General features: G+C 37.8%; 1 protein-coding gene across 3 annotated transcripts in view; it reads right to left on the reverse strand.

Annotated features, from left to right (window-relative positions):
• Positions 1-22,510, reverse strand: part of LOC107227674 (tubulin monoglutamylase TTLL4-like) — a 101,399-nt gene that overhangs the window by 47,458 nt on the left and 31,431 nt on the right. The window lies entirely within an intron of this gene.

The raw sequence follows: 22,510 nt of genomic DNA on the forward strand, positions 1-22,510 counted from the left end.
GAAACCGGATTGTTTCTAAATCGAATTACCGCTATAATTGATCTGATTTTTCATGGAAGTGCGAACCGATATCAAAAACATGATAAACCTATCTGTCTGGAATATTCTTTGTTTTCTTTCCGTGTATAAATATTCAATTAATAACGAAAAATTTTATTAGAATAATTATCAAGGTTCTATAGCGTTATATGTAAAATCAAGTTTGTTTTCGGCATCGTTGAATTTCAACCAGGAAATTAATCCAGTTCGTTCTCACCGCAATTATATCTTGTTCGACAATCTTGACGTACCTAGAAATATATTTGGGAGCTGCTGAAAAGAAACGAAAAAAAAAAATAAATAAATAAAAATAAAAAATATTCAATCTCGGCAGGACTTGACACGGATAATTTATCCGGTAATCAAGTCAAGTCCAAAGCGGTTATAAAAACCCTGTGACATTCTTTGGGACTCATTGAATCGAAAGTCAGGTCGCAAAACTTGTTGCAGTCGGATATGAGGTTTGAAACCCGGAAAGAAAAAAACATACGCGCATGAGGATGCCAAGTCAAAAAATAAGAGCAAAAAAAAAACAAAATAATTAATAAAAGAATTACGGTAATTATACGGATAGCGATTTTTCGGAGTAAAAATTACAGAAATTTACACTGATTTTTATCGAGAATATTGAAGTATAGGTATATACCTGTGACTTTGACGAGTGTTAATCTTTATACTTGCAGTGAGACGAAGAAGAGAATTAGGAAAGGTTGTAATTGCCTGCAGCCAGAAATTTTGGAAAACAAATAAAAACTGTTACTTATTTCACTGCGTATAAGTTATTTGCTGTCTGAATTTGTTTTTTTGAAATAAAAAGAAAACGAAAAAATAGCACTTACAGCCAATAATTAACTTCCTGTTCTTCTGTTTTCAGAGAAAAATGTTCAGTTGTTTTAATCGCTCCGAAAATAAAAAGTTGACTTTTCAATAAGTCTACACGTTTTCAAGTTTAGAGAATCATCTTCGATCACTTAAATTTACGTTTATGATCAATATTTTTGTTTCCTGATACATCGAGAACGAGTTACCGGATTTCTATAGAACTCTAGAACTGATTAGATTTTGGCTTTGATCGGTTGGATACTTTTTCAATTATTTGAATAACGCAATTCCAAATCGAATAAAAATGATGATATCTTGAGAATGGATGAACGGATTCGAATGAAAATTGGTACCGTGAAGTTTCTCGGGTCGCTAATCACCAATCTAAGGTTAGATTTGCGAAATATAAATTTGGCCTATTCAATGAACCGAAGAAAAGATATTAAAAACATTTGGATTTTGATGAAAATTGATACTCGTCGGTTTGTTGGCTGGCTGATCACGAATCTAAGGACGGATTACGCGATCCAAAATGGCGATCCAATGTGGTGGAAAAAAAAATCTAAAGGCATCTAGATTTCGGCAGCAATTGGTAGCCGGAGGCTTTTTCGGTCACTGATAACGAACTCAGGATCAGTCTTAAAAAATTTGTAACGGTGATCCGTCATAGTTGTTCGAAATACGAAAAAATCGTAACATTTTCATGGAATATGACATCCGAATTGAATACCGTTCCTTTTTTTTCTCTGTGAACTTGAAACTTGGAGTGTGAGAACGGAAAGTTCGAAGTCTAAAGCTGCTCGCTTTCAATTACTCTCCTCTTCGAACATCAAAACTGCGCATTCCTCTAAACTTTCAAAGGCACGCGGTAGTTTCGTTGCTCGAAAAACAAGCGTCGCGCGTATAAATCCACGAGTCAATTCTTTCCCCGAAATCACGCTTAACGGAAAAGGTAATTTAGGGTGACCGGAAATCCGTGATTCGTCGCGGGGAATTAGGGCCTGGAGTTGTACGAGCGTGTTAAACGTCCGTGCCCTTCACCCTTGGCCAAGTTAGTCGACGGTGTAATTTGGGGTTTGGGGGGCTGCGATGCAGGGGACGCCGAATGCACCTGTGCACCCTTTTATTTCCTCCGCCGCGTTGAAAGCTCATTCAACAATAGACGCACTTGTCTTCGCGGGGCGATCCACGGGGTGAGTATTAGGTGTCAAACTGTACACTGAGAGAAATTTTTAGTTCCGGTCATAAATGCTGACGTCGTTTTGCCACATTAAAAAAAAAATGGGGAAATTTTTAGTTCATCATTTGTTTTTTTGTTTGTTTTTTTTTTTTTTTTTTACCGTCAAACACGTATTTCTCGTTAAACCTTGATTTTATAATTTGTATTTTGAATCGCTCACTTGTTGTTACTAGAAATTGAAATTTTCTCTGACTGTAAATCGCGCAAAATCTACTTTTTACGGGATGATCATTTTAATTATAATGGTTTTCTGGAGTCTGGTTATTTTCCTTGATCATCGATTTTACTGGTATTTAACTTAAATATGTGAATCCCGATCTTTACAAATAATTTCAGGTCACTTATAGTCACAGTCATTTAGATTACCAAAAAATTGATAATTCTTGTACGTGTACGTATACAATTTTTGTTAAATTTTCCACGGAAGTTTCGTTTTTCAAATGAATTCAACGATTTAGATACGGTACAAATGCAATCTAGCAATAAATGATCACGAGTTTGTTGAGTTTGATGTAACGGGAAATTTTTGGAAATCCAATAAAATCTGAAGATCGATTATTTCGTAGGAATAAAAGCCTGAATGCACTGTTTTTCGGTTTTTTTCACTCAGTTCTGTTACAATCAAAATTAATTTTTTACTGCCATTACGGAATAAACCAAACAAGAAACATATCAAATATTTTCGTTCTTATTATTCAGGTTATAGATGATGCGAAAATTTGAAAAAAACTCGAGAACCAATTATTGTCGTGTTAGTTTTCATTTCTGAGAGGAAACGACGTTCTAGAATTATATAAACATAAGGGCATAAATCATTATCGTAATATTTCGATGAACTCGCATCGAGGAAGCGATAAGGACGAATGTTATTCGATAGATACACGATAGGTATATTATAACGGGATCGGGTGATCCGCAATAAATAACAATAACAGATTGTGCTTCTTGCGAAGCGGCCCGCGCATTTCCTGCCGCGTGTACGAAAGATTAATATCATTTCGAGTGTATAGAGAGCAGTAATAAATACCGTCGAATAATTCGACGTTACTCTTACCGCGCCGATAAACATGCAACAATCATTCTCTGTCCTTAGATCGTTCCGAAGAGAGATTTCTTCCTGTATCGTGGGGTTAGCGGCGTTGAAAAGTGAAGCGAAAGAAGATAAACGGAGATAAAAGACGAAAACGTCGAGGGAAAAAGAAAGAAAGAAAGAAAGAAAGAAAAGGGGGCAGGAATCGTACAGCGTTATACGTACTCGGTGAACGATCTAGATCGCGAGACGCATTGCTCCGTGAAAGGATGAAAGGATCCGGATCCCTGTGAGTACGGATACTCGTGTAAAACACGCTGCGTGCCCGCTCTTGTAGTTTAAACATCAACATCGAGAGCGACACCTTGTCCTTCGGATTTTAAGATTAATCGGTTAGGACCGCGTCTGAATCAAAAGGCAGAAGAGGAAAAAAATTGTTCAAAGAATGAACACAGTTTCGTGTGGATGTTCTTTAATGGAGGATTTTTTGAATGGTTTTACAGAAAATTTGTGGTGACTTAGTCGGTGCGAAAAGTGAGCCTAAAAACGTAAAACTCAGACAAAAAAAAAAACACCAGAGTTTAGTCACGTTGAATTTAAAAAACATTAAACATTGTCCAGAATTGTTGATACTTTATTTTGAGCTGCTCGAATTTCTTCAGATTTATTTCTATGGCATAGTTGAGATATTTCTTGACACGTATTAACTGTAATTTGCCGAAGTAACGATTCTGGATATCATTTAAACAGTTAATTTTCGTCTCTTCCCATCCTTCGATTCAGACGATCCAACCGATTGATCGTCGACGGAACTTTGTGAGAAGATCGAGTACGTTACGAAGCTTAATCTGGAAACAGAGTTAACCGGAGAGATCGAGAAACGGATTTATTACGATCGAAGAGAATCGGTTTCAAGGGGAAGCTTCGGCGATAAGGAAAGTCGACGATACATGAAAGAGAAGACGAAGAAGCAGAAGAAGAGGAAGAGAAAGAGGAAGAAGATGAAGAAGGAAAGGAGGGAGGCTGGAAAGAGTGGCTTCTACCCAACTGGCTCTGCTTGTCCTCTCAATCCTTCTAATCTCGTTTTTAATGCGAGTGAAAGTCAACCGGCAGTCTTAACTCGGCTATTCCACTTACTTATCTCCGTATCGATGTAAGAGCTATAACATCTGTCTTGTGCTTGCCCTTGTGATTCACAGTTTCTCATGGTGTTTAAAAGCTGAAATTGGTATAATTGGATTTTTAGATTTTGTGGATAACTGTACCAGGTTTTTGGTCAATTAACGTGAGACGATTTCGTGTCGATGATTTACCGGAACATACATTTTACACATTTCGAGACGTTCCATGTATCCAAATCGATTTTTCGCGATATTTCAATTATAGATAAAATACGTCGTACGGTAAGATAAGGAGATGATGCGTACATTTTACATGTTCCAAAAAATAATATCTCTCAAAACTTTTGAGACGAGCTGTGATTGTTCACGATATTTTCAAATTGCCATAGAGGTAAAGAAATTTCAAAATGACAAAAAATCATAACACGTCAAATTTATCACAAAAAGAAAGCTCAAAATCGTTGCTGTTGAAGCATTCCGTTATTCTTCCGTTCGTTGCTTTAAAAAAATTCAAACAAATCCAAGTATGCCTGTGTAAAGAAAACCAACGAAAGACACAAACGAAAAATAAAACAAGCACACGTGTTGAAATCTCTACTTTTTTACTTAAATAATACTTCAACGTCAATTTATTCTTGAACAAGCGTTAAATTTTCGGAACGGTTGCAAGAAAATATAGCAACAGCGATCGTAATGAGGAAGAACAGTAACGGATAGAAAAGTAATTTTCATTTTCTACCTAGAAATAATACATTTTGTCGATCGTGGTAAAAAATGAAAATAGTCAAGGACCGAGCGGTAACCGGTACTAAAAATTTCTCTCGGTGTACGAGTGATAAATCCGCGTGCATGTGCGTCCATCGCGTCAACGCACGTAAGGACTTGAATATAATAAAATATATATATCGCGAGTCCCCGTCAAAAATATTCAAAAATAAACAATCCCCCTTTCTCTTCAGGCCCTGATCCAGCACCACCTCGTCTCAATCTTTCTTTCCACTCCCCCCCCCCCCCCCGCCCTTTTTTTTTTTTTTTTTACCCTCCACGAGAGATGCACACGTGTGGACGATGCAACGGCACACAGCCAGTCGATCCGGCGGGCCTGTTAGGGGCCTCATGGGGCCCGGAGGGGTCAAGGGATATGGACGAGTTGGTGGAAGGAGGGAGAAAGGAGAAAAGATGAGGCAAACGTGAGTCTCGGCGTGGGAATCGACGGCAGGTGCGCGGCGGCGCTACCGGGGACCCACTTGAGGCCCGGAGGAAGAGGTTGGCGGGGGGGGTGGGGGGGGGGGGGGGGCGTAGGGCCCCGGGCCCGATACCCTCATCGCGCGCCACGCTCGTAAAATAATCAAAAAGTTGCAGTAGTACGGTACTTACACGTTTTACGTGTCGATTGTATCAATCCCGCGACTTTCTACGTGTTCGCATCTAGGTATACATACATATATATATATATGAGGCTTATACGCACACGCGTGTGTGTATAAGTGGATATGACCTGGATGAAGCGGAACATGCAAATGCGAGAATTGATGCAGCTGCATTGCACTGTTGAACATTTTTGAACAGAACTTCATGAACTGTCTTGAAAGTTTTATTCGGATGCGGAACAGGGAGTTCACCATACATTGATACAAGAAATTTGCTACATAACTTGGAAGATTCAAGTTACTTTTCTTTTTGTTCAAATGTTTTTCTTACAAATTTCAGTAAAATCAACAATTTTCAGTGTAAATTTAAAACAAATACAATATAATTTACGTCGCCGCAACGAATTTGTATATTTTCAATCTGATTTCGTATATTGACAGCTTTTTTGTACAGTAAATTTTTAGCAAATTCACAATCATTTTTAACGGTGTACTTCAATTTTTACGATAAACATCCTGTGAAAACGCTGTGGATGTTACAGAGGTTGGAGAGAAAAACTTCAGGGATTGAAAAATACTGAATCACTTATTTGAATAGTCATTGAAAGATATTTGCCAAAATTCTCTTCGGCGGAAAATTATTGAATCAAACAACCTACGATGACTTGATTATAAGAAATTTCTTGGATTCGGGTCTTCGGGTTATTCAAATTGCAACGAAACAAAAGAAAATAAATTAAACAAGTATCACCAATCAGTGAGAACAAGTAAATATTGTTGATCTACTTTCAAGAAAGTACATTTTTCCATTAATATTCTTTCTCCGGTCCTTTCCTCTTGGTAATTTTTCACTCGCGGGGATTGTTCGGATTGTTTAAAAGAATTGGGTTTATTTAAAAAAAAAAAACTTCGATAAAATATCGTTACAGGTATTTACGTACGAGAACTTGCGGCATTCTTGCACGTCTGAATTCAGGGCACCGCCAAATATCGCGAACGAGATGGAGTTTAAAAATCTCGAATACTTGATCAGGACTGCCTTGACTACCGATTGACAATGTGAGACCTTGGTCCACATCTGGTGCACTTAATTCGGTAAATACCTCTACACTACAGGCATACATGCACGCGAGTCACCTTATTTGAACGATAAACATAATTGACTACTCGTTATCATTAATTTACAGATTGAAACGAAACTCGCGAAGCTGAACTGGTTTTTAACTTTCACATTGAACCGTGTGTAAAAAAAAATTTCACCTGTATCAATGAAAAACTTGTTAAAAACATTAGACGGCTCTGAAAATAATTACGAGTATCTGTAATTTCATTTTCAAAATTTCAGTGCAATATTCTGCCTATTCCGAAGCTTCTAATGTATTTTTTTCACCATTTGAATTATACCTTTTCTTTTTATACATCGAACGATCAAAGACTATGTATATGTACATGTACATAAGAATAAAAATTGCTATCCGAGTATAAAAGTTACCAAAACTCTGAATACCTTATTTTCTCACTTTCCATACAATCACTAAGCATTACACCGCTAAAAAAAATGATCGATAATACGTTAACGTCGAGCCGAAAGTATAAAAGTTTCGCGAGAATCGTACGTGAATATTACTATACCATTATGATCATCTCGCGTTATGATACCTCGCATCACATCCCTTCAGGGCTTGAAATAATAACATCGCAGAGGCATATTAAAGTTGCATGTACGAAACGAGAAAAAAGCGCAAAGCTCCGCAATGGCAACGAGCAAAGGGGGAGACGTCGCGTCCATTATTTATTCTCTTTGTTTTCGCCGTTGCTGTGCCTTTTCGTCTTTTTTCATACCGTTTTCGTTCTTACTCTTGTGCTTTCATTTTCTTCTTTTTCTTTCTTTCTTTCTTTTTCTCCTCCCTTCACCTCCCTTCTGCACGGTGAAAATGCACGAGGGATTCGACCTCGTCTCCGAAGGGGTCCTTCGGGCCCCTATACTATACATATATATATAGTATGCGTATACACGTAAGCACGAAATCCGGGAGCATCAGGTGGATTTCAGGTGATCGCTTCACTTTACAGACGGAATATATCTGTACGTGCATATGCGTGGGATTGAAACAACGGAAGAAGGGAATGCCGAGATGATTGTGAAATTTAACAATTAGGGGGTTCGGTTGTTTTTATAGGCAGTATGTTGTAGAGGATTTTGGGTACGAGTGCTGATTTTTTATTTTGTCCGTTTGCTTGAGAAAAACTTTGAAAATATTTATTTTAAAGACGGTCAACGTGAATTTCGAGTTTTATTAATTAACTGTAACACGTTTTGTAAGTGTATAATTTGAGTGTTTGACAAAAAAAGAAATCAGCTTCATTCATCGCATTGTCGATGAGGTAGGAATTAGTTTCGTTCTTAATTTTTATTTCTTTTTCTCAACTCGATACTTTCGTTCTCTCTTTCCTGCTTTTCAAATTTTTACTTCCAATTTTCATATTTTCTTTCGATGTTTGCACAACTTTTGAGCCGTTCTAACTTGAGATTTCGCTTATTAAACATTAGCTTTGGATAGTTATGTTTCAGTAGGAATTGCTTGGAGGATCAAGGCCGTGTCAATAAATTCGATTGAGTAGTAACGACGAGACAGATAAAAAAAAAAAATAAATGAATAAAAATGACATCTTTTCCATATTACTCAGTGAGAGCTACTTTTCAAAATTATATTTAAGAGGTATTCTTTTGCAAGGATTTTTTTTCCTCGCCAAGTCCAGCAATTTTTCCAGATAAGGTCTGCAAAAAATATTGTATTTAAATACCCTAATGTTTAACCGATAAAGTACCAATGCGTCATAGCAGCAAAAACGAAAAATCCATCTCGAAATAAGAAAACGATAGTGAGCCGTTCTGTGAATCGATTTATGAAAATGGTCAAAAATCCGTCCGATTCAAAGGCTCTAAACTGTATAAATGGGCGAGAAAAATTACTTTTTATGACAATAATGGGATTCCTTTACCTCAAAAATACTCGAAAGCGCCATGCTTTCGAAAGTAAATATTCGCCTGAAACACCATAAACGTTCGATTATCTTACGACGCCGTTTCACGATTTTTCGCACGACTATGTCACGGCAGGTTTGTCGCCTTGGCACTTAAGTGAGGTTGAGGTTTACTCGTATATTTATAAGGTGCACGCTTATCTACGATATGCCGCGCGTGTATAAACAACATTCGAAAAAGCAGGTGCAGCTAGTTTGTAACGAAGGTACGCAGGCATTGCCCAAGAATATGATCAGGTCCTCTTTCGGTTGCGCAAGATTGTGATCACGAGCTTAGAAGCACGGGGAAAGCGGGTCGCGTATGTACGACCAGAAGAACATCTTATGGCCGTATTTTTTTTTTCCTTTCTTTTTCTCCTCATGGCGCCGTGCCAACTAGCCATTAGTATCAAGTATCAACGACGCATACTTTATGCATATCGCCGGTGAAAAAGGGGGAATTTGGAAATGTATGTACATATATACAGGCGATTGAGATGTCGAAGAGAGAGAGAGAGAGAGAGAGAGAGAGAGAGAGAGAGAGAGAGAGAGAGAGAGAGAGAGAGAGAGAGAGAGAGAGAGAGAGAGAGAGAGAGAAGTGTTTGTTCGCCCTGGGAAAAGTCCCCTTGAGAAAAAGCAAAAGAAAAAATAAAAAATAATTATTAACTTATAAGCCAAGTAGTAAAGAAGCAACGAAGTTAAAATTACCACTCACCTAAGATAGTAGGAGAAAAGAGAAAACTAAACTGCGGTTAAACGAGTAAATAGATAAAAATAAATGAATATAAAAATGCAGAAATATCAAAAAATAAATATAAATTTATAGATTTATAAGATGTAGTAATAAATATAAATAAAGAGGGAAAACGGTTTCATTCCCGGTTTGGGTGAAAAAAAAAAAAAATGCCCAACGATTCCGCGTGTGGGAAATCTGACGCGTATAAAGTCAGTATGACAATAATGTGAATTTTTTTGAAATATCGCAAATATTGAATGTTATTCGGCATGTGAGAAAAATTTGATGACATACACCGAAAACCTCGAGATTCTTACTCACTTTGCAGCTCTCTCGAATTTGTAAAAGCTTGATAGAGATGTCAATGAAATACTCTGAAATTGAAAAAAAAAAAAATATACGAGAAGTCTGAGGAAATTTGTACTGAAAAACGGTTGATTTGAAATCCTCAAAGTTTTAAGAAATTTTTCACAATTCTGCTACATTCTGTAATCTCAACGCAAAAAGAAAAAAAAAATCGTTGAAATGACTTTAATTCCTAGAAATCTGAAATTTATTTGCAACCCTATGAAGTCTCTGAAATTTTAGAAAAATATTGATATCATTACAGAAATCCAGCGCAGTCTTATAAAAACTGATAAAACTTTGTGAAATTTGATTTATTCGAAATGTGATAGTTTGAGTTTCAATTATCGTTCGAGGTTTTTTAAGTACGTTACACCATTTTCCAATGTTTCAACGATTTTTTTTATACTTCTTTTTTATTTCGGAGCTCTAGTTTCCAATTAAGAGAGCGGTTCGCGCCACCCGCCGAGCTGGTAAATTGAAACAAGAAATCGGTTGTTGTTTCAATCTGTACATGTGTATGTGATAGAAGTGCACGCGTTTTTATAGACCCATTTATGAATGCAGTCGGTGATACAGACCGACAGAATACAAATGCATAATGCGGAACACTTTTTCACCTTATCGTTTCAATCAAAGAGTTTTAATACAGATTATCTCCTTCAGTGATTTACAGGATTCAACTTTAGCTCTGAATCTTGCCCATCAATATTCAAGCTTAATTCTAGGTTTTGTACTACGAAATAGTTTTTAGTTTGTAAAATAAGTTTATTTTAAGATAAATCAATTTTGATCCGAGAATTGCCTACTTTCATCCATATTTCAATTTCTCTGTAAGTCTGACAGAACAACAGAGCAGTGTCGGTTTTCAAAAGTAAGATTATCCTACGATATCAACTAAGAAATATTCTCTTCTCTGCATTTTCAAATTCCGACAAAATTTTTCATTTTTTTCTCTAAAGAAAGAAACTAAAAAACAAACCTCAATCAATAAATTCTACAATAATTAACTAATATTATGTAAAATTGTACAACTATACGTAATAACATTTCGGGAGAGAGTGAAAAAAAATGTACGAAATGAAATAAAGAAGGGATTGAGCTTATCGTTAGAAACAATAAATATCGCAACGATTTTATCTAAATTCGTATCAATCTCTGGAGAATCTTCGCGGGCATTTGTCCCACTATTTTTTTTATCGAACCTCGACGTTAACGAAGAGAACGGATTAAAATCGTAACCAACTCGGATTACGGGTCTCGCCCCCTGGTATCGCAACTTGTTCGGTGTATAAATCAACGTTTCCACACATGCGCATGCGGGTATAATAAAATATAATCGGCGGCAAGGGCGTTCAGGAGTGCGGACGAAGCTCGGCTGGCCCAATCCTCGGCGTGACGGTAGCCGGACGGGCGATCTCACGCCGCGATAAGGCCCATAAAGATCCGTGTCTATTGGAGCAGGGCGCTTATAACCCCGTATAATTTTTCAATGAAGCTAAGCAGCAAGCTGAGCCACCCTGCGTCATTTTTGCGTTTGACACAAAGTTGGGGAGGAAAGTATTGAGAATTAGGGATATTCGTTAGTCGGCAAAATTGTCGGGTAATTTAGGGTTTTTCTACTTGTCGTCTATTTTATTCGGAGATAGTCGCGCTTTGGAGTATTTAACGAATCGTTTTATTCGTAAGCTACGAAGATGTTTTGTAGAAATTATACGAGAATAAGAAAATATACTGGAATTGTATTTATGTAATTTATGATATCGATGCTTCCTTTCGAATCGTTTGAAAATTGTTGAAAATTTAAATGGTTCAGGTTTGATTTTTTTATTACAACGGCTTCTGTTCGGAAAAGTTTTATTTTTTACAGCGTCACTGAAGCAGATTTTTTTCTCTACAATGATCGATTCCGTATCGTTTTTATCTCATTAATAAGATCAATATAAATGCAATGTTTGTACGATTAAATATTCAACGATCCAAATATTATTCTAAAGAACGTGTTTCCAATGAATTTCAAAAATCGAGCCATCGTAGAGTAAAATTCAACGTATCTGATGAATTTTAAACAATTTTCAATCGATTTGAAACGAAGCATCGACACTTAGCTTTTCTTTAGGTATAATTTCGAGATGATCTATATCTGTATTTTGAAACAAGTCTTCGTAACTCTCGGTTACAATAATTTAAAAAATACTCAATGTGCGATTTTTCGTCAAAATTATACGGATTTTCAAAGTTCAAAGTTATCGGACTAACGAAGAGAAATACAAAAAAAAAATGTAGTTCGATTACATAATTCGGATGAATCAAGTCGTTTCTGTTAAAGAAAAACGACTTATTTTCTGGGTCATATTTGGTACGGTTGGCGAAAAAAAAAGAAGAGAAATCCTTTACGTGACACGAGGTATAAATGATTCAGTGAATCTGATTTATTCCCATATTCATCCCGCGCCGAATGAATGAATATAAAACGAAAAATCGACTCGCGCTTGCAGACGTCGCCAGACAAAAAAGCACGGTATATATAACATAATTGCGGGAATTATTATCCTCCCGGGATTTTAATGATGCCCCGGAGATACGATTTCTCGGTAGTCGCGGAGGCTGTGCATGAAATACGGAACGATCTTACATATCATGTCTACAAAGAGACGCGTGCACTCGGTATAATGTAGCGTAACTACGCAGAAGCCGACGACTCGGGTCACGGTTATACATAAAAATCGGTAAGTCGCGTTATTATGCGTTGTACACGCGTCGATTATGAACACATTGACGCATGCGCGTTCCGCCTAAAACGTGTGTACGTTCAACGTAACCTAAAAACGAAACCCGGGTCGATCGATTCGATCCGATGTCCGCCACGTTTGCTCAGCTGGTAAAAATGTTTTGTAATTAAAAACATCGCGTCGGTTCGCGCACACATTATTCAACTTCTTTACGTAAAATTTTTCTATTTTTTTTTTTATGCGTTTGTTTTTGTAACTTTGGATATGTTTTCATTAGCGCGGTTATTGCCTGCAGATTCGCGTCCTTCGATTTATACACGTAACGACTGAATATCAAGGTTCAAGTACAATACACGTGCAGATAGGTGTAATTACTATATTTTGTTTTTTTTTTTTTTATTTTTTTAACAAAGTACGTTTGCTGTCTTGAGATATATGTTATCGCATGTGATCAAATTTTCTATTCGTTTTCTTCTGTTTCGAAAGAATGTTTTTTGTTACGGTCAATAAATTAGCGTACCTCCTGAAAATGGTACTGAACTGCCATTGATAGTATCGAAGGGAACGAGAATATCGTATAATAAAAACTTTTCAAAGATTTTCAACATCTTTGATCCATATTTACAGCTCGCAATACGACATTCATGCATATTTTCGAAATCAAGATAACATCTCTCAAATCAAAGATAAGGAAGATTTTTCTCATACCATGTTCCCCCATTCTTCGTCAATGTAATTGTACATTATTTTGTCAATCAGATAACATCGAATATTACCAGTTTTGACACGAGTAACCCAAACCATTATATTATTAGACAAGGCGATAAGAAAAAAAAAAAAAAAAAGAAAAAGAAAACAAAACAACGAAAATCGGACATGTTCGTAACTCGACGTTACAAGCAAGTAAGTAAGTAAGTAAGTAAGTAAGTCTGAAATGCATCTTCGCGATCAACCCTCCACCTAAAAGAATCCGTAATAATGAAATTTCCACCAAACTTCTCCACCCCCGGTAAATTAGCGACTATTCGCTACGGTCAACCGGTCAGAAATCGGTCCCTCAATTACATCAGCCATTGGATACGAAGGGCACAGGACAAAGAGACGTCATTCAGCCGTATGATTCTTCAGCAGACCAGATATTATAGTCAGGGATGAATTCTCGTTCCAGGGGTCCGGAATTGGCGCGATTTCAAGTGTTGCAGCTACCATCCGATCCCCGCTCGCGTCTTCGGTGCAGGGGGACCTTATATCTCGTGGGAAAACCGGGCAGGTGTGACTTCGGTCTCGATGCTTTGCTCTTCGTCTTCGTCTTCGTCTTCGTCTTCTCTTCTCCTCTTCCCTCTCCTTTACATTCGGTCTTTGCGCACGGGTGTATCCTCTGCTCGCCTCTCTCTCTCTCTCTTCCCCCCCCTTTCTCTATCTCTCTCTCTCCTTCTCTCCGTCCTTAACCTGGACCCTAGCGCATGCACAGCACACGCAAGGAGCGTGTTGAACACGTGGTTGACCAAGCAATGAGAAAAGCGAAACGAGACAGGCAGGCAGGCAGGGAGGGTGGGGGGAGGGGGGGGGGGGGGGGGTGAAAATAAACGAAAACGATCGAAACGTTCGATGTTTTTTCGTAGAATTTTTGAATATTTTATCGTCTCGCGATAAAATCAATATTTTATTTCATTTTATATTATTAAGTGAATGTTGTAGACGAGTAGAATGAAATTGGGACGAGAAAAGAATCGAGCAGAAATGAAATGTGAGGGTGAAGAATTCGAGGGACGTGAAGTTAGGTTAGAAAAAAAAAGGTGTCGTACCAAAGACACAAGTGAAAGCTGAAACGAGTGATTAAAAATTGTCTGCATCGGACATAATTATCTAGTTATGTTATCTGAATCATCGGTTGTAATTATCTAAATCATAGGCTTATTTTTATCAGATTTAACACGACTGGCTTAGGCTGCTGTTTTTTTTAAATCTCGTCTTATCACGTTTTTGTTTCGACAAATTTTTCACATAACTCTACGTACCATAAGTCGTCAAAAGTACGCTAATCAACATCGATTGCGGTATAAAAATTGAGCGTCATATTATAATCAGGATTGCATTGAACTTGTCGTTTTGAAGAATTCAACATGACATCATTGCGAAATGAAATCCTCAATGAATTCACGCCTCACTCGTGATACCCTAGAAAAATGGAAACTAAAAACTCGTATTCAATCAGTCTGTCAATCGACGCCGTGCGACTGAAATATCGATTTTTTCCAATATCCTAAAATTATATTAACAAAAAATATACTCAGCGCAAAAACAGTGGGAGATAAAAAATCGTAAACGATATCTTCGTACTCTTATTTCGTTACGAAAATAACAGGAACTTTGATTAAATTTGGTAATTACAGATCAGGTGTGATAGGAAAGTAAATGAAGTCGGTGGTTAAAGGCTGCGGCAGCAGGATGCGCGGAGATGTAACGTTCTATACATACACATGCATACACGCATACAATATATATATATATATAAATATAAAACACATCAAGGGTTTGGCGTTCCATCTAGCCGAGCAAGGATGGATTATTATCTGATATTACATCCGAGCGAAGAGGATTAATCAGCGATTTGTCTCGGCTGATTTGTGACCCTGAACGATCTCTCGCTCTTCGATCATCGCGAGTCTCTTCCGTCCTGTGTCTAATTACTACACCGATCCACCCACCCTCCCCCTCCCCCCTCCCCCCGGGGCCTCTCTTTCTTATACAAAGAAGGGGGGTTGGGGGTGTCTAAATCTGTACCCAAGCTATACATTACTGCCCGTGCCGAAGACGATCGGGGTAGGTTAAAAAAAAATATTTCCACATGAAAAATCTGTCCATTTACGAATGTGGCGTGTAACGTTATATATATATATATATATATATATATATATATATATATATATATATATATATATATATATATATATATATATATATATATATATATACACGTATGTTTCGGTACACGTTACGGTGCAGTAGGTCGATTCGTTTTGGCTGTCGGGCGTTACACACGTCGATTATAATATTATATACCATATACTTACACATATCGGCACTCAAGCGTTACCGTCCGCGTCAATATATGGCAAGTCTAATTATGGGAGCCGCTGATGCATCACGTATGACTTTTGTAATTAGTAACAAGCTTCGTTCCAATTATATTCACCTGGAATAATTATTAGGCAAACGATTTTTGATGATACGCGTCGCGGCAGCGAATGACGTTGATCGTTGGAACGTGACGTTAGGTAAAGACAGTTCAATCATTGAAAAAACATAAAATTTTCGTTTCGATAGGAACGAAATAAACAATCTGCTTATTGATTTATAATATATATATATATATATATACATACACGTCAGGTAATTGAAAAGAAAAATATTTGTTAATGGGTACGAATTTCGCAAGTAATTCTATACTATGTACGTATACGGCTATAATTACTTCAACTAAATTTAAATTTTTTGTTGAAAATTATGGAAAAAAATAACTCTGCCGAGTTCGGAAAAATTTTCTTCACACTTTTCGGAAAAATATCTTACCGATTCGGTGACACTTTCATTTCAAAATCCGTATATCAAAAGTCCGCTAAATTTCCAGCAGGGACGAAATAAAAGAGTAAAATGAGCAGTCGATCGGATGATGGAAGAAAAATAAATAACAAATAAAACAATCGTGTGCAATAAATGTATGTAAAACTGGAAATTGATTATGCATGTATTATAAGGTAGTAAAAATTGTTTGTCACTTCGTCGATGATTGGTGTGGAGAAAAAAAAAAAAAAAAAAAAAAAACTGACCGGCGGCCTTTGAAATTCCACTATAAAATATAAGAATGCGGTGCAGTGGTAAAAACAACGGGTGGTCAGACACGCAGATTTGCTATTGCGTATATGTGTAATGAGGAATTGAATTCCCGAGTATTTGCGATAGAATTTCTATATTGAGAACGAAAAATATTCGACAGCGTGATATTCGTAAAAATATTTGTTAGCTAAAAAAAAAAAAACGATGAAAAAACAAAGAATGGTAAAACTATATTGTAGAGAATGAAAGTAAAAACGACGAATTAGCCGTAATTAGTGCGACTGATTAGTTTGCATAACCGACCTCCTCAGCAGCTTTATAACAAACATATGTAATAACAGCGTCGCGTGTGAATGTCGAATTTTTTCCACAACGCGTCACAGGGGTCTGTACGATGTTATTACAGAGACGATAAAGGCGAAGAAATTTATCTAAGGAAGTTGGAATTAATTATAGAAAATATCGCGTGCCGCCCGCGGCGACGCGATCTGCGATCGAAACGATCAACGCGCGTAATGTGAGCAAATAAAGTGACAAAAACGAATATTATACGTCGAAAAGAAGAAGCGATACGGTTCGTACTTTATGGAATTATTATGCGAACGCGGTGCGCGAGGTGAAAAAATAAAAAATAAATAAATAAATAAATATGCGCACGGAATTCACGCCGCGGGGATATTTTTATATCTGGTGACAATTAATTGGCGGGGTCGTTGATTCCCGCGAACTGGTTAAATGATAGCAGTCCCAAATCCGGCGTGTTCGAAAATGTTTAATTTTGGGCCTACGGCGACAGATCGGAAGAGTAACGTGATATAAATTCTGAGCGAATACATTCGTCCCTGGATTTCGTTTATAATCGCCAGGCGGCTTCGTCATGTGCGCAAATGGTTTTTAACACGACTCGCGTAAGTTACGAGAAGAAATTATCGATATTATTCGACGGGCGACGCGCGCAGCATTTAATGCGAACTTCAATAACGTCGTAAAGTACCTCGACACCTCTGTAATTCAGGTTTAAACGGCCTGTGCGCATTCTGCGCACGGCCGATATCATTTCCCGTACGTTTTACGGGCGGAGCGCAGTTGCGGGAAAAATACTAAAATTCACAGATGTGACCAAATCGTTCGACGATTCAACGAGATTCCGTGTAATTCACGGTGTTTCCGACCAACTAACGTTACAAGACTTTACACGCTTACACGCTTGCGCAAGATCGTTAAAATCCCAGAAACGATACTTTGCCGCATTGATTTGCGCACGTAAATAATAGTCCGTGGTAAAACTCTGCGAGACAAGTTACCGTCGCATCTGGTCACTCTTCGACTCAACGCAAATAATCGTATATTTTATAAAATACAAGACTTTATCTCTGCGTGGAACTTTGAGTTACAACTGTGTAAGTGCGCCTGAAAAAATTTATCAAAAGCACAAGAAGGAATGACAAGAAAAAACAAAGAATACTATTTCCAAGATGCTGGTACAACGATTTTCATTACGATTATACGAATATATTATCGAGATCAATTATTCGAACGGTATAATATGTACAATATTTTACTGAATACGCAATTACATACAAATGTAAAGGCAATCCGAGTAATGCGGGTGGAAGTGAATCCTGAAACAAAATGTGTCAAAAAAAAAAAAAGAAAGAATTTTTTTGATACAAGAAATGTTGATCCGATGATACGCAAGAGTACAAAAACTTTCCAATGACCCAGCAAACTTTGAAATTTTAATAACCATCAGGCCCAGAATTTTGAAAGTCCGACAATTTTACCTACTTGACGAAGAGAACTTTGTTCGATGATTTTGTCTACGACGAATTGACGCAGAAATTTATCACTGCTTTCAAACTCGACTCAATGAATCCTGAAGATTTATAAAAACGTTCATTTAGTCGTCCTTAAAAAACTTACTTCTGTTCGATAAAGATACGTAAGTTCTTCGAGTTTTTACGATCAGGCAAAACTGGGAAAAGCTAATTGCGAATAATATTGTACATTAATTATGAAACGTAAGAAAATCTGCTTTCGGTAATAAAAAATCAGCGAAACAGCCGCAGGAAGGAGACCGAGGCTCGAAACTGCGGCTCGTGATCGTTTTGAAAGATGACGCGATCCCTGAACGCGCGTCAAAGGAGCCAATTAAGCGACCCTGCAGACGCGAACGAACTGTCTCTGGATTTCATCCGAGCTACAGATCCAGACGTTGAGATAACGCCGCGTGATCCTCTGCAGAAAACAGCTCTGCGGTATCGAAATTCCGCTGTTGCGTGCGGTAATAGAAACGCTTTCGTAACTGCTCATGTTATATGTATACGTAATACAGCTGAAATTTTTTGTAAGACTTTTAAAAAGCGAATTTATTTATTTCTTTCTTTTCACCGCAACAGACATCAACGTCATCTCTGTACGCTTGTACGATTACGTATGAAACTCTTCAGCGGAAAATGGAATCGCAATTCTTATTTAAACTGGAAGTAAAGGAGATTTATAAAAATAAACTCGCGGTACTTTTAACTACACCTTATCTATCTGTGATTTCTTATTCGAACGAATCTGTATTTCTTTCATTCTTCTTTCTTCTAAATCCCGTATTTACGCCGGACAAGATTTGAAATGAAAAACGTTGTTGCGATTCTTTCGTAAATATCTTTAATTATTGCATGTCACAAAATTTTCATCCATCTTTATATATGAACGATAATTAGCGTATGCGTCACAGTGTGTAAAATGAAATTTAATTCTATACTTGACGATCAAATTTAAGCAATTTTTTTCCAGTAAATATTTTTTTAATTTTCTATTTTTTACAGCAAAAATCTCTAGGTAACCGGTTAACGATATAAAATTGAAATTGTAAGAGGCCGCTTTTTTTTTTACCTGTAAATTACCTGTCAAAAATTTCTTCTCTTTTATTGTTTTTCAAAACACATTTTCCGCATTTGTGATGTTACAAGAAGGTAACGAACGAATTGGAGTAAAAGGCGGAAGTTTAGCACGTCGGAAGTGAAATGTCATTGAAAAATTCAAGACGTGTTACCCGACGCAAAACACGCTGAATAGCTGTAATATTATTATATATATGTATATATAACGTATGCGGAATTGCCATTTAATCGTGTATGTGATTCGCTCTCTTTTGCAATCAGCGAATCAAGCGTTTACAAATCGCGCCCGGCGACGCGACGTGATTGACGGGCACAAAAGGAATTTAAAGATTAAATAACGTGATAAAAACACAACATTTTAAACCTGCAAAGTCGCCATTAAATACGCTGTTAATAATCCGTCGTTAATACGGTGAATCGTGTCACTATAAAAAAAAAAAAAAAAGTCAAAGTCAATTAATGTGTGTTTGAATTGCATAAATTTAGTATTGCGGATTCACCGGAATTTCTCGATCTTCTTTAGTTTTTTCTTCTTCGAAGCCATGTGAAAAATGTAGCGGTGATTCTCGGTTCTTGAAACGTCGAGGTTTAGTAAAAAGTAAACTTTTAATCTCTCGGCGTGATCGTAGTAACTTCCCTTACTCTCTCGTTCCTTCGATGATAAATAAAAATGATCGCGAAGTTGAGAAAAGAAAAAAAAAAAAAAAAAAAAAAAATAAAAAAAAAACGATCCGTCTTCATAGATCGTGGGTAATAATCCGGTTCGGAAAGATTGGAGACGGATGAACCGTGAGAAAAGTGAAGAAAAGTGAAACGAAAACGAGGAACACGGAAACGGGAATGGAGAAGATGAGAGGGAGAGAAGAAAAATGAAAAACAAAGAAAAAAGAAAAAAAAAAGGAAAAAGATGCATAACATGTGAAAAAGGTGACGCGGTTCTGGGGCCTCCTTCCTCCCTGCACGCTCCTCGCACACGACCACCACGTTTCAAGCACGCTTCCTTCCCGTATTCCGATACACATAACGAAGCTTCGTCAAGACGCGGCGAGGCGAGCCGAGGGGCGAAGAGGCGGGGGTTTCGAAGGCGAGCCGAGGACAGGTGGCGACGAAACCAGGGAACCTCCGTGCCACCGAGTTCTCACGCGCGAATCTCCAGCTGCCGCGACTCCACGCACGCTGCACGCACACGCAAGCACGCGCCCCTCACGCACGGGGACTCCTTCGCACCCACCGCACACAGGCTGACAGATGCCGGCGTGGGGTGGGTCAGGGATCTAAGTACATGCGCGAGGACCTCCGGCTTACGGCGGGATTCGAATTCCAAATTTCTAAAAGCTCCGAAAGCTCCGTAAGCGACGAATTTTGATTTTTTTACTGAGGGGGAGGGGGGGGGGGGGCTGGGACTCGAGGTTAAGGAATCAAACTTGGACGAGACAACAAATCAAGAGAGTGGAAAATTTCAAAGGGGCGTAATTCCGAGGTTTCGAAGTTCCGGATGTGCGAAAATGAGAAAACTTGAAAATCCGAAACACTGAAATTCCGGATGATCGAAGATTTTCGGTTCCGTCAATTTTTGGCTTGGTGATATTTCGTCGCTTTGATCTTTTTTTGGGGTTTTGATTTTCGATATTTTCAGTTCGGAATCCTGGTCATTCTGATTTTTTACACCCACTCGTTTGGGAAACTACGCTGTGTGAGGATATTTTAATTTTACCGAACTTTGCTCCATCTTGGCTTGAATTTTCTTATCTTCTCGCATTTCGGAACTTCGAGCCTTCGGCATTCCGATCATTCGAAACTTTGTTGTTTCGTAAAAGTTTGATTTCTTTACTTCAAGATTCGCCACCAAGTAATTCGAAATTTGTCAAATTCGGAAATTCAACACCGCCTCACCACCTCGAGTCCGCCACCCTTGTGCAAATTCAAATTACGTTATCAGTCCGGGTGATGAAAGCTCCGGACGATTTTCGTTCATTATGACCGATCGTTTCTAACGATAACCCAATTTTCTAATTTGAAAAAAAAAAAAAATCAAAAAATTTGACCAGATTTTGGGAATCCAATCGAAAGCTTTCACTGATCAGATATTTATTGCAAAGTTTATCCATATTTTGATCCAATTTTTCTCGTACTATAAAATCGAGCGGACGATTCGGTCCAGAAACTGTCCAACATCATAACTACGTACATTCGGAGTTTTAACCATTTTCAAAATATGAGAAGACATCGTGAATGAAATCATATAATCGTAATAACATGTATTCAAATTTTATACTCACGGATTCATGAATAATAAATAACTTACTCCCAAGATTCGTTGATTATAAAAGATCAGCCTCGTTTCACAAGATAAAATTTTCAACGAAATCCCGGCTTTACGTTTAGACGAAACTCGCACCTAGCCCGGCAACGTTTTTAATATCCCGCGTTGAATCGTCACAAAATTTTAAATCAGAGTCTACGGCTAAAAAAGTATTACAAACACTCCAATTAACCGATAATCGTGACAACGACCGCGAATCGCGAGGTTATCGAACAGGAGTGAGTGCCCTTGACCTAGTTTCGCAGGTTGCCTGGGTATTCAACGAACGATCTGTAAACTCGTTTGGCAATCGACCAGAATGACGAAAGAGCAAGTAAACAAATGGGCGTAAAGTTCGTTGACGCTTGAAGAACTCAACGAGTCGTTATTTATTACGACCTTCTTATTTCTATACAGGTGTATTTTTTATTTTATCTTATTTATCGATATAGACAACCGAATTTATATCAAGATAGAAAATTTTTTTCAATTCCCGTCATCGACTTCAGATTCGACCAATGAATTTTCCTCGCGCGAAGATGTAGGTACGAAACTCGGCGAGCTTGCGAGAAATCAATTTCCTTGGAGCTTGAAACGTGATTACCGACACACCCATCGTCGTCCCGCAAGCGAATATTACGAGATGCACTCGCCTCTTGCCCTCGGCGAAACCCCCGAGACGCATATTTTCATCATGCAAATAGCGAATCGATTCGTTGTATGAATATGTGTATATTTACATACATTTATACCGAGATATCAGGAGGCCGTAATTACCGGTATATGCGGATTATTATTTATTGCTTGTAAGACCGCCGGCGAGTACGGGGAGAATTTTATTTATCGCTACGATATAAATTATACACACGAGCAGTGTCATTCTCCAATTAAGCATTTAAAAAATCTTTGGTACGTGAGTTCGTGTTTGTGCTTTGAAATTCTTGTAAGAACGTGTGGTCTTGATAAATTGCTTCGTTACGAATATGTCGCTGCAGAAATCTGGCGGTGAATTTAC

The sequence above is a fragment of the Neodiprion lecontei genome, chromosome 1 (genome assembly GCF_021901455.1).
Source record: "Neodiprion lecontei isolate iyNeoLeco1 chromosome 1, iyNeoLeco1.1, whole genome shotgun sequence".
In the NCBI taxonomy this organism is placed as follows: Eukaryota; Metazoa; Arthropoda; class Insecta; order Hymenoptera; family Diprionidae; genus Neodiprion; species Neodiprion lecontei.